The sequence below is a fragment of the Vanacampus margaritifer genome, chromosome 8 (assembly GCF_051991255.1).
Source record: "Vanacampus margaritifer isolate UIUO_Vmar chromosome 8, RoL_Vmar_1.0, whole genome shotgun sequence".
Taxonomy (NCBI): Eukaryota; Metazoa; Chordata; class Actinopteri; order Syngnathiformes; family Syngnathidae; genus Vanacampus; species Vanacampus margaritifer.
In genome coordinates this window covers 16,172,857-16,189,281 of record NC_135439.1, presented here as the reverse complement: position 1 = coordinate 16,189,281, position 16,425 = coordinate 16,172,857, and the positions used below count along the sequence as shown (strand labels likewise).

The window sequence follows — 16,425 nt, the reverse complement described above, 5'->3', positions numbered from 1 at the left end:
CCTCTAGCCACTCGTGTCTTGTCCAGATGTGGCACATTGTTGACAGTCATGTTTGTATTTAGTTCCCAGTTTCTGTTCACGAGTTCTAGATTTATTGCGAAATCCTTTTGTCACATCATGTTTTCCTTATGTTTCTTTCTTATTTAGTTGAATTAATATTTAATTAGATCTTGCAACTCCATACCTTTGTTCTGCATTGCCTCCCCTGCCTTGCATCTCCTGTTTTTCTTTGCTTGGTTCCACCTGGCTTGTTTGCTCACCCTCCACAAGCACAAAAACCTACAAATTGTGAAAATAATATTTTGGTTGTGGCTGAAATATTCATGTGTTTGCTGGTACTACTAAATCTAAAACAAATCTTTTTTTGGGTGAAATGTCTACTTTCTATTACAATTACAGTACATTTTCCTTTGTGCTGGATCAGACGATCTTAGAGTGGTTATGCTGCATCTAGAGGGCATATTAGTGTACAGTGCAAACTCCAGTTGGCCCCAATATAGTATTCTTTTTTGGGAAATGAATGATGCAGAGAAGACAAATACATTTAAGTCAAATGAAAGGGCAAATAAATTAGTTGTACAGTGAAGCGCTATTATAAACTGTGGTCTAGTCATCACTTACGCATGGTTTACATAATTTAGACAGCACTCTTTCTGATTTCATGCTGGGAAGGGAAATGAGTCAGCCTGCAGCTAGTGGATGAAGTATGAATTTAAAAAAAAGTGAAGACACTAGTTCCACCCTGAAGCTATATTACGAATGTGACTAAACTCATGTAATTATTTTAAAATGTGAAATCCTTGGTAACAAACTAATACAGTTTGGTCCTCGTGAGGACACAGTACAGAAAATGGATGGATACCCTAATTCAATGGCCACCAAAGTGGTGCCCATGGACACCACATAGCCCCAAAGACCACGAATAGACTGTGAGCCTGTTCTAACAATAACTCACATTCTTTGTGCGTGTGCTTGTTTTTATGAGTTTTTATTATTTTTAAAGCAACAGTGTGTATTATTTAGTGCCATCTAGTGGTGAACTAATACAATCCAACGATTTTGAAGCATGTGCACTACGGTACCTCAGAGAGACCACACTTTGCAAGGCTATCACCAATTACTACCAATTATTATTCGGAGTGAGCGAGCAGCCCAGCGAGCAAGAGTGGCTAACAAGGATTCCCTGGAGTGGCTTACAAGAGTGGCAAGAAAGAACAAGCTGGAGCGGCTAACAAGAGCGGCTAGCGGAAGAAGCTAGCAAAAGCTAGTGATAGCAAAGCAAAGGGAGACAAGTAGTGGGAGCCCAAATCACGGAACTCAGCGATGACCACATGCAGGACCCAGCTATGGAAGGTAAGCAGCGGTCGACCCATTGGGTCCAACACAAGTTGCAAGCACCACCAGAGGCTAACTACATTTGTGAATTTCTTCTCCTCTGGTATTCGTAGCAGAAAGATGGTGGTGTAACATGTCATCCTCGCGAAGGTACGGCGGTCATAGAACATACTTTTTTGCATATTATTAAAATGAATGGTGGATTTTTTTTAATGAATTAAATATTAATTCAGCACTAAATAATCTACATTGTCTCTTTAAATCACACTTGCATTGTTGCACATTTTGGTGATATATATATATATATATATATATATCCATCCATCCATTTTCTTGGCCGCTTTTCCTCAACAAACAACCACACTCACATTCACACCTAGCGACAATTAACAATTAACCTGCCATGCATGTTTTTTTGGAATGTGGGAGGAAACCGGAGTACCCGGTGAAAACCCACGCAAGCACGGGGAGAACATGCAAACTCCACCCAGGAAGGCCAAAGCCTGGACTCGATCTCACGTCCTCTGCACTGGGAGGCGGACGTGCTAACCAGTCAGCCACCGTGCTGCCTTTATATATATATATATATATATATATATATATTATTATTATTATTATTATTATTATTATTATTATTATTATTATTATTATTATTATTATTATTATTATTATTAAACTAGTATAGTTCAAAGATCATTATTGTAGTGCATGACCAAGCCATAGCATTCATAGACTCAAGCTAGCGCACACAAGAAGCTATTTATCCCCAAATAAGAGAACATTTGTTGTTTCAGAAGTATGTGTAAAGCTGGTAGTCTTTTGTATAAAATCACTAGCCAAGATGTACTGTAGTTCTCAGTGTGAAAAAGGTTGGTGACCACTGACTTCTGCTCTAATTGCCACAAACCACAAACAACTGTGTAGAATTCATCATTCACCATTTCACTTCTGTAATCTTGAGTAAGAAGCAACCAGAAATCTGCAAAATTGTCACAGGCGATACATGGTGTCCCTGTGAAACATTCCCCAACCCAAAAGGAAGAAAGCAATGCTTTGCACTAAACATATATTGTTTCTGTAAACATGTTATTGGCAGATAGAGTTTGAAGCACCTAGTTGGCTAGTCGACTTCACTACCCCACGTTGGTGTTTAAAACTAAAAGTTGGATCATCGCGAAACACATGATTTTTGCATCTCGTCTTCAAATTGTCTCATTTTACAGAGGACGAATCGCAACTCACCGCCTGCTGTTGTCACCAGACTATACCAGCAATGAAATGGTGAATGAGTATTTATATACAAGTGTATCTTTAAAGGATTGTAGAGATTAGAATACAAGTATTCCTAGAGTGTCTTTATCTTTAGGGAGTGTGATCTTAAATCACTGTCACGTCGCTAACAACGTATCACCAGTAAAAGCAGTCTGTACAGCACTAATCCTGTTCAGGGTCACAAAGAAATGGAGTCTATCTATCCCCGGCTGATTTGGAAAGGGTGGGCGGGGGGGATCTGGACTGCATCCTGGGCTGGTTGGCAATCAGTTGCAAGGTGATTATGAACAGCCCATGAAGTGAGAAAGAACTGAACCCCACACCTTCAATGTGAACCACTACTGTATAAAATGAATTCACCTGAAATTCATTATCAATATGTCACAGATGTCTGTTACCACTTTTCATCAGATTTTTTTTATCAACTGCCACCATGTGTTTTATCCATGTCATCTCTCACTAATCTGTTTCTATTTAACAAATCCACCCCCCCCCCCCCCGCGTCTCTTCATCATTTCAGTCTTGAACTCCTATGCCCCACCCCTCTAGGTTGATCTGGTCATTTTTGCAATCACTGCCCCCAGCTTTCTCAGCCCTTCATCCCTTCTGTCCACTGCTGCTGTCTGTCTTAACCCACTTTCGAGAGCAAACAATAGAGACAATGGCGAGCGAGCCCCCGAGGCAGCGGGAGGGGATGTAGATCGCAGGGCTAGTGAAACTATCAAAAGACTGCTCCCCACAGAGAGAGGAGAGGGTGAGACACAGTGAGAGATGCCTACTGCCCATCTGCTGAGGTGCTGAAAGGAAAGAAGGGGGTTGTAAGAGATGGTGACAGATGACAAAGAGAGAATGAGATTGTGATCCGCGCCAAGGATGGTGATACATATTTCCCGCTCACGTCCTCACCTTTTTATAGAGCTTTTAATAATATCACCAAAGTTGGTGCATTCAGAAAAAAGTTACATGTGAAAATAAATTATGACATTCTTAGATTTTCTAGTGCTGTCAAAGTTCAAGTATTATCTCAGAGGTGGCAAATCCAGGTCCAGAAAGTCAAAAACCCTGCTACAGTTTGGCTTTAGCCTAAGGTGCTAGCTGGCGAGCTCCCTAGCTAGCTCCCTGGGTGCTCGTTTACCTGCTAGTTAACTAGTTAGCTAGCACAAAGGGCTAAAGCCAAACTATGGCAGGGTTTTTACTTTCTGGACCTGGATTTGCCAACTCTGTATTAACTAATTGATTAATCATGAAAATTATCAAATTAATCATGTGTTAACACAGATTAATCACATTATTGATTTTGACCGCAGATGAACCTTTAGCTTGACACCGGATGGTTACGTTAAACGTAGCACAGGTTGCGTTTAAGCAATAAACATAACTACATGCATTCAAGTAAAGCACTTAATAAATGTTTGCGTATGACATTCAAAATATTTGTTCATTTCAAAATATTAGGGTCATTTCTTCTCCATTTTAAATTCTGCAAGTAATTTACTGATTAGAAAAAGGAGGATGAGAGTGAGCAGTGGATCAAAAAATGTGGAAGACATCCTCATAACATTAAATGGCGTAAGAATGAACACATACTGTAACAGGTGCTCTTCAAATTGGGCAGGCAAAATTTTTGGATGAAAAAGCATTTTTATTAAGTGATTAATCATTAAACAAAAATTCTAAGATGTTATTAATCTGATTTAAACATTTAATAATTTGACAACTCTAATATACACACACACATATGCACGCACACACACACACACTGTATAATCCACACTTTGTATGTCCATACCATATATGATCTATTCATGTTTATTTGACAATAACTAGTCAGACCAGTTATTGTCAAATAAACATAGACTAGTCTAGTCCTATCACTATTATTTTATTACTCCAGATTTAAAGTTGTCCAAATCTTCTGAATTTTAAGCGTCTCAGCAGCAATTATTTCCAGATTTCTGTAGTCTTCCAACAAAGAAGACTGATTGTCTATGTGTTACTTGAATCCAAAAAAAAAAACATCTGCAAACATCTGCTTTTACTTTGAAAAACAATGATCGATGTTTTGGCAATTTTCTGACATGTCACAGACCAAAGCAGTACCTGAATCATAATTCATTTGTTTGGGTGTTTTTTGCCATGTCAATTTTAAATGTCCTGTTTTTGAACAAACTGATGGAAATTAAAACATGTCTTTAATCCGATTCATCTGATTCATCTGATTCATCAATCAATCACCACAAATAATCAATAGATTGGTCAATAATTAAAATAATAGTTATTTGTGGCCGTAGTAAATTGCAGTCAGGTACTAAATTATTCCACACTATAAATAAATTGTGCCGTTTTAAGGTCAACCCGATCATGGAATTTTAGTGTTCTGTACTGAAAACATAAATTGGTGCTGTGCTCTAGTCTAGACATTCAATATTGTGGAATATTTGCATGTTTGTTTGTTTGTTTTTTAATATCCATAATGCATAATTGTTAACAAATCTCTGAACAGTAGTTTAAAGGTAAAGTTAATCCATTTTAAAGAATTTATACTGATTTATGCTTCACAATGTTTTGCGCCAAGAAAGAAATATTCTAGAAAGTTAATTTTGTGTTTGTTTAATATGAGACTTGTCTTGTCATGCATTAATACACTTAGCACTCTATTGATCTAGAAAAGTGTTAGCCGTGATCAATAAAGCAATGACATCTAGTCAGAGAAGAGTGTGAAAGGCCACAGGCTAATGCAACCAACAGAAAGGCAATCCTTTGTTAACTGGTTATCTTCATGATGAAGAATGACTTTTGTTACTGATAGGCTACAACTAGCAAGCTGTAGTATATCAGCTTCAGAAAAAAAAAACTGTTAGGGTGACAGATGGGATATATGGTGGGAGCAACCCTTCAGGCGTCAATCTTTGGCACAAGCTTAACAATGGCGCTGAAAACTTAAAACTATGTCCAGAAATTGAGACGTATAGCGTCTGCTCAGGTTTACTATAAACTTGCTTTCAACCAGCAGTTTACCTATAATGTACAGTAAACATTCTTCAAATATTCAACTATTCCAAATGTCCTCCGAACACTACAAGCATTCAGTTCAGGATGCTTTTATTTATTACATAGAGAACAACAAAAAAAAGCTGAAAATACAACAATAACTAGACAAAGTGCAATTTATGCAGAAATTGCGTGGGAATGCTTAAAAGCTGAATGCTATTAGCTGACAGTTAAGATTTGAATGCATGTGTTTACGAAGTAAATTGAAAGATGAATTATGGAAAAATTAAAAAAATTTAATTGTAGTTAAATGACAAATGAATAAAAAGAGAACTTGAACTGCAATCTGTCTAAAGTGGGATTTAATCATTTCAGAGAAATTATAATCAAGTTCCTGATCTGACCATCCACTGTACTCAAATGTGGTCCAAGCAGAGTTTGAACCCTAGTTCTCCGTGGTGGGAGGCAATTGCTCTAAGCACTGATCTAACTTAACTTGTTCAAATTCATGGCTAATGGCATATTTACTTTTTAAAAAGTGAAATTATAATAACGTCCTGATATGATAGTCAGTTGGTATACAACATGTACTGTATATCACTTTGCACAACAGCCATGTACATATTTGCAATGTAGTTGGAGGTGGGATTTGAACCTGCAACCTTCTGATTAATGAACAATGGAGGTTACCAATGGCACCACCGAGCACCTGGCAAATGTTTGGAAGTGGCCGTGGAAAGTGGTAGAAAAAGTCTCATTGAAAGCTGCTATTTAGCATTAAATTGTGTGAATACTGTACGTAATGTGGAATCAGACGATATATATGCCCCGGGAGGCGTGAATTTTTTAGGCAAGTCTGAACAGTTTAAATCGGAAGTATTATGTGAGAATTGTTTCACGGCAAAAAAGTGTGGAGAATAAAAATCACAATAACATATAAGCACTGCCACAATAAATTTAAGAGACTGCTCTGGTGTTTAACATTCAGTCATCTTAAGTAAAGCTGTGCTTTCCCTGGCCTTATTATATCTGAAAAGGCCAATGTGTCATATCTACCCATTGTAATGCTGCAGCAAGACAGCATTTGATGAGTTACAGCTCTGGTGCAGCACACAAATCTATCCATTAGTCTCCTCGCCGCAGACTTTTTATTAAAGATGTTAAAAAATAAATAAATAAATAAATAAATAAAAACGTTAAATCAATGGGAACTGGTGGACTGTTTGATGCTACTAAGCTCATACATTATTTTTGATATATCTGCACAACAAAGAGCCATATGACATATCATTTTTGTAGAACCTAAACAGTGAAGGCACAAAATATGTCAATATCGAGACATAGAAAACAGATGATACAAGCAGTATAAAAAACTTGATGTATCCTGACAACATCTGCAGCTTTGACCAAATAAGATGTTTTGTCTCAGTGGATCTGATCTGATGCTTGTATTTTAATCTCAACTCCAGGTCAGCTCGATTTAGAAAGTAGCCTGTGGCCAAATCGTTGTTGGAGTTTTGTCGGAGCGCATCCTCTGAACACAGTTGTGACCTTTGTCTACTGCCAGGATTTCCTCATCGCTGCTTCGTTGGCAGATATTAGACTAAATTCTGGATCGCACCCAGTAAGCATGGCCCGAAATTTACAGTATAGAAATAACAGGAACTACAAATAATTGGATGTTATGAATCTCAAAAGATCCAATATGCTATAAAGTAGGGCCAGACCGATATGCATATTTAATTTCATGAAGATTTATACTACTAAAGCTGCTCAACTACTTAAAAGTGTCATCGTCTTGTCCATTCATCCCTGCACTTTGAACAGTTGAACATTATTATTTTTGTCAAGTACAAATTATGTTGTAAATATTATGTGAAATTCAAGCCTCTTGCATTTTTATTACTATTTTCTTTCTAAGTATTAACGTTTTCTTTTATTTATTTTTATATTGTGTTAATTTCACAAGTCTTAAGACTTCCTGGGCTCATTTCGTGCAAAAATAAATAAATCCTTGGATGTTTGCATCCTTCAATTTTGAGAAAGGAAAGTATTTGAATCTTTAAAATATCAACTTTAATTATAACCTGAAAGGACAATGACAAAATAAAACAATAAGAAAGTGAAATAAGAATAAAATAAAATAAGAAGAAAGTGAAATAAGAATAAAATAAAATAAAATAATAGCAACTGAAAAAACAGTATGAACAAATACTGACTGTTCCTATGCGTTTTGGCCTCTTGGGAGCAGTGTGGTGCCGTGCATCCATGACGTACACACTTATAGTGAGTACAAAAGAAAGTTATGTTTGTATTAAAACAACTCGTTTTTCACACATTGGGAAGAATTTGTGCCTTTTCATAGTGTTATCTTACCTGTGGGTATGTGTTCCCAAAGCATTTGTGTGTGAATATTCGTTATTTGGAGGAAAAACACTGCCGAACTTGCCGTTAGCATTTTAATGGGATCCTCCCTTCGCCTTTAGCATTAGCGCTAGGCTAGCGGTGTTTTAAAAATAAAGCATGTTTTGTATTTAAATATACAGTGGACGTTATTCTTATTGTCGTGTGTTTAGTTTTACAGTTAACCCTAATTGGAGTGTCATTCAACAGCTTAAAGGACGCCTTGGGACAACAGAATAGCATAAACTACACACTTGCTAGTAGCTAATGCTTCGCAAGCAAAACGGTGCATTCAGGGTATTTTCATAGCGTTGGAAACTTTGGTTTTCTTCGACTATAACGTTTTAAGGGGAAAATAATCGGCCATTTGGCCCAATTGGCTGATTGTTTTGGCAGGTGTTTGAAGGGCAATTTCAGCCGATTAATTGATCGGGCCCTTCTGTAAAGCTATTTTTTTAAATCAGTATTTATAGTCTATACAATGATCAAAAACCAAGACAATCAACACATTTATAAATTGTATGAAAATGTTTTACAATAGACATTAGTTCTATAATGAAGTCTTAATTTGATGACCTGAATTGATGTTTTGCTGTCGTCAATGTTTATCAGAAATCCCTTTTAGAAAAGAATTCATAGATCTGTGCAATCCATCCAGTAATCTATTTAAGACTGAATATGAAATGATTATTACTCGCTTATCTATTATTGCATTAAATGCAGCTGCTGATTCCTGGCTAGTTCACCAATACCCAGACACCGTCCCAAGTTTGGCCCCAAAAAAATGGCTGGGCTGTGTCTGGAAAAGCATCCGGCTGCTTGAAAGCTGTGCCAAGCAAATCATGCGAGTGACTCGCTGTGGCGAGCCCTGATGGGATAAGCCAAAATTCGCAACAATTCAACAGTTAACATCCCTGCAGTGCCTGCACTCCATTTTTTATGCGCACTTTGTCAACAGCTCTCTGCTGCTCTCAGCTGGACAACTGAAAGCAGCTGGGCAAGTGATTTCATTCATTTGGAAAAGCCAATGAAAATCTCAAATGTATTCAAATGTTTGAAAATGTCATTACTGTAATGTTGTTAAAATTCTGAAGGTTACAAATGTGTTTTATAGCTTCTTCTCTCTCTTTTTTTTTTGTCTGCCATAAAACCCATGTATTCATCTCCGTGGTGGTCTCAGTGGAGGCTGTTGCCTGGAGCAGCAGACTCCAAAATGTTTCCCTGCCTCCATCCAGCCCTCTGTTCTCTCCATATCCTGCTTATCCTCAACACCTGGCAACCAGCCAGCATCGTATCATTGGCCTTATCCCAGCGCTCCCCTCCACACTAAAATACAGCACACTTTAACATAATTACAAGCACAATATTTATATAAAAGCTTTTAAAAACAAAAAAAACTAAATACATTTAAAATTGAAGCACAGAAATAAAAGATAGTTTACTAAAATGACTAAACACACACACAATTAACAAACAAAGGGTGTCGATTGAAATGTTGTCCAGTAGAGGGTGCCATTTAGTTGTCAAAATGTAAACGAATGCCTTAATGCTGCATCTGCTATAATGTAACTGTTCATCAGAAAATCTAATATGAGAATTCATTGTAATAGGTGACGCCACAAGAGCTACAAAAGCAGAAAAAACATCAAAAAGATGCTTAACAGACTTCAGTGACAAACAAGTGACTCGTACAGAAAAAAAGAAACCCCCACTTTAATTTTATTGTAACTACAACGAGGTTAATTTTTGTAACAATAATTAAATAAGATGAAAATGATGATGAGAAAAGGAACAAAAAAGCCCGTCAATACTGTTTTAGTAACTGCATCGGTGATTGGCTAAGTTCAAACAAAATCTTGAGAAAAAAAAGCATGTGTCACTAATAAAAGTAGAGTCTTGGGTAGACACTATTTTTGCCCATACAGAATGATATGAGGGATACTACAAGGCAAGTCAAGGCACCTTTATGTATACAACATATTACATACAGAGGGCAACGCAAAGTGCTTCATCTAAAAGCAAAGTTTTTAACCTGGATTTAAAAGCAATTACACTCAGAGGCTGACTTCACTTCTGTTGGCAGCTTATTCTATTTATGTGCTGCCTGACAGCTAAATGCTGCTTCACCATGCTTGCTTTGAACTCTGGTTCCACTAACTGACCCGAGTCTGCAGACCTCAGAGCCCTACTGGGTCAGTCAGCATTTCTTTGAAGTGTTCAAATTCAGGACCCAACCCATTCAGTGATTTATAAACCAGTGTCAGAATTTTTATATTTATTCAACAGCTGACTGGGAACCAGTGTAAAACCTTTAGGACAGGAGTATGAATATGTTCTGATCTCCCTGTCCTGGTCAGAACCCGAGCTGTTTGATGCTCTTTTGAGGGAGTCCAGTCAGAAGATCATAACAATAATCGATTACAATCATTTTAATTAATGTATTTATTTTTTTATTTTTTATTTTTATTTTTATTTATTTTATTTTTTTTTATACTGCAAAAAAAAGGAACACAGTGCTCCCTTAATTATTTTGAGCAGTGTATATGTCTGTATATGTGTACTGCTAAAAAATTTAAAAAAAATTAAAAAACATTAAGGAAACACTTTGTCCCTTTAATTTTTTTTACCAGTGTATTTATTGATTTATATATTATTATTCATTCATCTAGGGGAGAGTCTGAAAGCGCATCAAAAACAAAAACTGGCAACAAAAAAAGAAATAAAACATCCATCCATCCATCCATCCATTTTCTTGGCCGCTTTTCCTCACTAGGGTCGCGGGGGTGCTGGAGCCTATCCCAGCTGGCTTCGGGCAGTAGGCGGGGTACACCCTGAACTGGTTGCCAGCCAATTGCAGGGCACACAGAGACGAACAACCACACTCACATTCACACCTAGGGACAATTTGGAGAGTTCAATTAACCTGCCATGCATGTTTTTGGAATGTGGGAGGAAACCGGAGTACCCGGTGAAAACCCACGCAAGCACGGGGAGAACATGCAAACTCATGGGAAATCTAAAGACTGACACGCATAAAACACATCATAAGTATATTAAATGCCTCAAAGGAATCGTTTTCTTTACCATTATATGATTCGGTGTCATGTTTTTTTTTCCTACAGTGTATTTTTCATGACAAAACTCTTTGTGTTTGTGGCTCCATTCATCAACCCCTTTCCTATGCTGTGTATGTCAAATGTAAGTTTGCCTGTACATTGTTTTACAATACTGACCTCTTCTGGCAGAAATCTGAACTGAACAATAAAAAACACACAAATCAAACAGGACTTAAGAAGCTTTAGAGTAATTATTACCCCGTGTGTGTTTGTGCAAATATACACCCTTTATGCTCTTAATTAAATAATAAACTTTGACATGTAAAAAAAATGAATAGGGTAAATCCTCAAGTGACACGTGCCCAATAAACAGAAGCCTAATTCTCATGCCTAAAAACATAAACACATTTTTGCCAACTTTATTTCAAGCAGCAAACAAAGCTTCTTTATTTCTAAAAGCAGAATTACACAGGAATTATATATTCTGTGCTGTATACATCAATACAATGATACAAAAAGTTAAATACAGAGGACAATATGTAGCTTTTTATTTGTCTTTGTAATATTATGTTTTGAATATTATTTTTTTTCATTAAACATGGAGTATAGAAAAACAGAACTTGTATAGTACGCATTCTCATCCCTCTTACCTCTCCAGTCATTCACAATAGGAAGTAAGACCACTGACACCCGACACCCAAGGCTCACATTTCTCTGTTAAGGGCATATACAGCATATACAGCTATACCTTTATCTGCCTGTCTTTCTTTCTTTTTTTTAAATATAACACATTGAAGGCTGATGTGTCTGACGACCCAGTCATAAAATTAACTTTAGTACAGAAGACCACCATGAAAACATTACTGATGATATAAGGCCAATAGAGCCTCCAAAATAATAATAATAATAATAATAATAATAATAATAATAATAATAATAATAATAATAATAATAATAATAATTGTCTTCACTTCATAGTAACATGAAAACTTTACTGAAGGCCTCGGAATCTTTCATTCATACTGGGGGTAAAAAAATAATAATAATAAATACTGTAAATAAATAAAATTCCTCTCAGAAGCAGAGGTTGCAGTTACGCAAACAACTCTTATGGGCTGAAATGTGTGCCACCGGAAACTGAATTTGAATCACTTATATTTGAATTTGAATAGCTCAGGGGTGGCCAAGTTCGGTCCTCGAGAGCCACTATCCAGCCTGTTTTCCATGTCTTCCTCCTTCAGCGCAGCTGATTCTAATGATCAGCTCATCAGCAAGCTTTGCAGAAGCCTGACACCGATCCTGATCATGAATCAGGTGTGTTAGTGGAGAGAAACATGGAAAACAGGCTGGATAGTGGTTCTCGAGGACCGAACTTGGCCACCCCTGGAATAGCTAAACTTGAATTATTGCATTGAAAAATCGAATTTGAATGACATCAATTTGCATTTTTAACTGAAATTATTGCACTGAAAATGTTTTAGTTTGAGCTTGATTCTGATTTTGTCTTCCAGCAGGACTTGGCACCTGTCCACACTGTTGAAATTCTATCGGCTGTTGTCAAGAGGAAGATGAGAGACACCGGAGCCAACAATAGAGACGACCTGAAAGCCGCTATCAAAGCTTCCATTACACCTGTGCAGTGTCATTGTTCATCCATGCAGCGGCGCATTGATGCAGTCATTCATGCAAAAGGACGCCCAACCAACAAGTATCGAGTGCATGGAAATGAACATACTTTTCACAATCTGACTGACATTTGCGCTTAAGACATCTTAGATGATGCTGTTTTACAGTTTTAGGTAATCTGTAAGCCGTAATCATCAAAATGACAAGAGATAAACGGTTGAAATTTGTCCTTCTATATATGTCTAATGAATCTATATAAAATAACAGTCCCACTTTCTTTTCTTTGACTTTTTCATATTTTTTTACACAGTGTAAAAAATAGTAATAGTTGATTTAATTTAAGTTTTAAAATGACTCAGAAATAAATCTAAAAACTAAGATTTTCTAAATACCACAACAAAGATGATCTACTTTTGAGTATTTTTTATTTTAGTTAAGTCGGAAACCCCAGACGCATACTTTTTGACATTCTGAAATTAATTTGAGTTAATATTGTGTCAGTTATGTTTTGTTTTATTCAATATCTATTCAGTGATAATTTTTCAAATATAAAAAAATAATAATAATTTACTCGCTGGCGGAAGAATTATACGATTAGTGTGGGGGTGGCATGGCTCTGTGGTAGAGTGGTCATCTCACAACCCAGAGGTTGCGGGTTCGATTCCATGCTGATTGTGACCACATTGAAGTATCCTTGAGCAAGATACTCAACCCCCTGATGCTGTGTCACACTTTATCATACGTTCTCAACTTCACTTTGCGCAACATGCTAACAAACTTTTATGTTTTCCTCATACTGGAATTAGAACTACTTCCTGCTTCTGTGTCTTAAGAATCATGGGAAATGTAGTCCTACTCTGCTTATTGCTGCCGTCAGACAACTCAAGATAAGAGTTTCTGGTTGCGCGTTTCCATTGTTACAATGTGGGACTGGTGCGAGGAAACCGGCACAGCCAATTTCGAATAGCTGCCATGACTGAGAAAATAAACAGATAATGGTGAGTGCATCCACTTGTTTACAGCTGTTGAACTGTCAACCAAAAATAGCATTTAGCATTAGCCATAGTAACAACACAACCAACCAGTCACCAGATATACTAGTTGTTATTGTGAAAGAAATCCCCGGATAGTTGCACAGTGAACAAAAGCAAGCCAAGCATGCAGCGCTACCCGATATTTCGTGTCCTGCCTGAACCTAGCATGACAGCGCTAAGTCTAATAAATACATAAATAAATAAATTAAATAAACATACGCTGCAATTCGAATAAACTATTTAACATACAATGCTTCACAAAGATAATGCTCCTTATGTATGAAAATGTTTTAAAATAGAGCCATTCATTCGTATCGCGCCTAATAATTCAGTGCACCTAGTGGTCCATAAAATACGGATACACGTGACTTCAGTGTGTTTTCCTTCTTTCGTTAGAGGATCAGAATAGTCACGGTGTTAAAGATGTCAGTATCAAGCAATATAATGTATTATTAACAACTTAAAGAGTGACAAAAATAATTGTATCGTACAGGACCGATATCGGCCAATCATCGAGGCTGCAGTATTGGTATCGGTATCGGATATGAAAATGTAGTAGCGAGCCATCCTTGCTTTGGTCGGGAGGGAGGAGTGAATGAGGCCAATTGTTGCCATTGAATAACTCATTCAGTATCTCTGGGATATCACACATTAGGGGTGGGAATCTTTGTATGTCTCACGATTCGATTCAATTCAGATTTTTGGGTCTGCGATTCGATTCAGAATCGATTTTCAGCTAAGAACAATTTTTGATTCAAAACGATTTGATTGACAATGATTTTTGCTTCAATCTATAGATGTGCAAGGAATTGTAATGATCTACTCCAGTCTGACTCGCTAATGCTAATTAGCGCGCTACTCGCGGCACTTTTATCATTTAAAAGAACGGCTCCACACTGAAAAAAAAAAACTTTTATTGGAATAACTTGATCGTGACTTTTTCCTTCTACTCTTATGTGGCTACAATTTAACAGTGTATTAGACACGTGGAACCACACTGCCCCTCAGTGGCCAAACCGCGTACAACATGAACAGCGCTCCAAATAAAGACACACACAGATAAAGGCAAGACAGTATAAAATAATTTAAATAAAATCGATTTTGGGACATTTAAAAACGATTCTTAATCGTACTAAATGAGAATCGCGATTCTTATGAGAATCGATTTTTTGGCACACCCCTATCACACGTGGATTAATTTAACTGAGCCAAGCAGCCTTCAATTATGTAATGTAGTCACTGTACATTGCAGTGTTGCAAGAGTACTGTATAGCATCTAAGCAACTATTTTTTATTATCTATTTAGGGTAATGGATGGATGGATGGGTTTGAAATATTGACTGCTTTGCTTTTGCTAACATGCAACCGTTGCAACCTTTAAGCACTTTTTGAAACACAATGCAAAGTTTCATTTGGTGCCACAGATCTATATATGGCAAGCACAGACACATACCTCAGCACTCATTCTTACTACATATATCCGTTCAGCTCTCATTACACTAGTCAATAAGGCGGCCTTGCTATATAGACGCTGGGTCATTGAAAAACAGGTCGCAACCACTGTATAGAGTCTCAGTGTAGACTGTATATTTCTTCTAAAATACATTTGATGCCGGAAGCAGGAAGCAGCAGCATTTGTCTTAATGTAGTAACCCAGCATTGCCCATGTCCGATTGACTCTCCAGTATTGGTGAAAAACAGCAGCATGCACACTTCCTGTCACAACCCAAGGAGTACTGGGCGTGGATACAAAAGGTTTGTTATTAATTGCTTGATTGGAATTGAGAAATGTTTCATCTTAATATTGATATTGGTCTCTTTGAAAAATATCTCATTGGGGCCCAGCACTTTAATGATGTAAATTTGTCGAGGGCCTGTCACTGTCAACCATGGGCCCTAGTGCTAGTACATTTTTAATATACATGTGTTGTACTCATTCTGTGGCAGCAAACTGCCACTGAAGTTCAAGGTCATTGTGTAAATCTACTGCATGGTCCGCACACACATCGCTAGTTGTTCAAGAGTTGAGACGTGATGTAAGCACTGCAACCGACTACTACTGTAGCTTGCCCCATTACAATTTCAATACGCTGTGGTGCAGCGACACAGTTCTGGCAAGCCCTGTGCATCCCACACTAGTGTAACCTTGGTGGTTAAACCAAGTAACTTGATAGCTATTTTAGCGTCTCCGCTCGCATATCCTCTGCAATAACACCTACTGTATGCTTACATCACACACACACTCACAGCACAGGCCACTGCAGAAGCAGACGGCGAGGCGAGGCCCAGTCATTTCAGTGGACTTTGGAACATGTCACTCCAGGTTGCGCAGAGCAGCAAAAAAAAAAAAAAGGCTCCCAAAACCGCAGCATCATCCAGCGGATGCGCAGGGGTGGGCAATTACAGCGTCCGCAAAACACATACGACTCGATCTGTAGCACTGTGTGCTGTTGTCATATTTTGTATCATCACTATACCGATGCGTCAGTGATGGGCGTCACAGTAACTACAAAACAGCAGCGCATAAAAGTATAAACGTGTCCTTTTACCTGCATGTGCACTTTTCGCCGCGGCTCGCCACCTTTTCAGCTCTGCGGCGGCATCGGAATAGCAGCCACTTCCTCTCGATGCTTTCCGTTATTCGAGCTGGGACGCCGTGTGTTCCCTCTCAATGCGGCGCAGGTTCTACTCCTCTCCCACTTCTTGGA

General features: G+C 37.7%; 1 protein-coding gene across 1 annotated transcript in view; it reads right to left on the bottom strand.

Moving 5' to 3' along the window:
• nfasca (neurofascin homolog (chicken) a) overlaps positions 1–16,425 on the bottom strand; it is a 119,469-nt gene extending 103,044 nt beyond the window's left edge. Inside the window, exon 1 of the mRNA XM_077572206.1 lies at positions 16,267–16,425. The gene's annotated coding sequence lies outside the window, so the exon portion shown is untranslated. The remainder of the gene's footprint in view (positions 1–16,266) is intronic.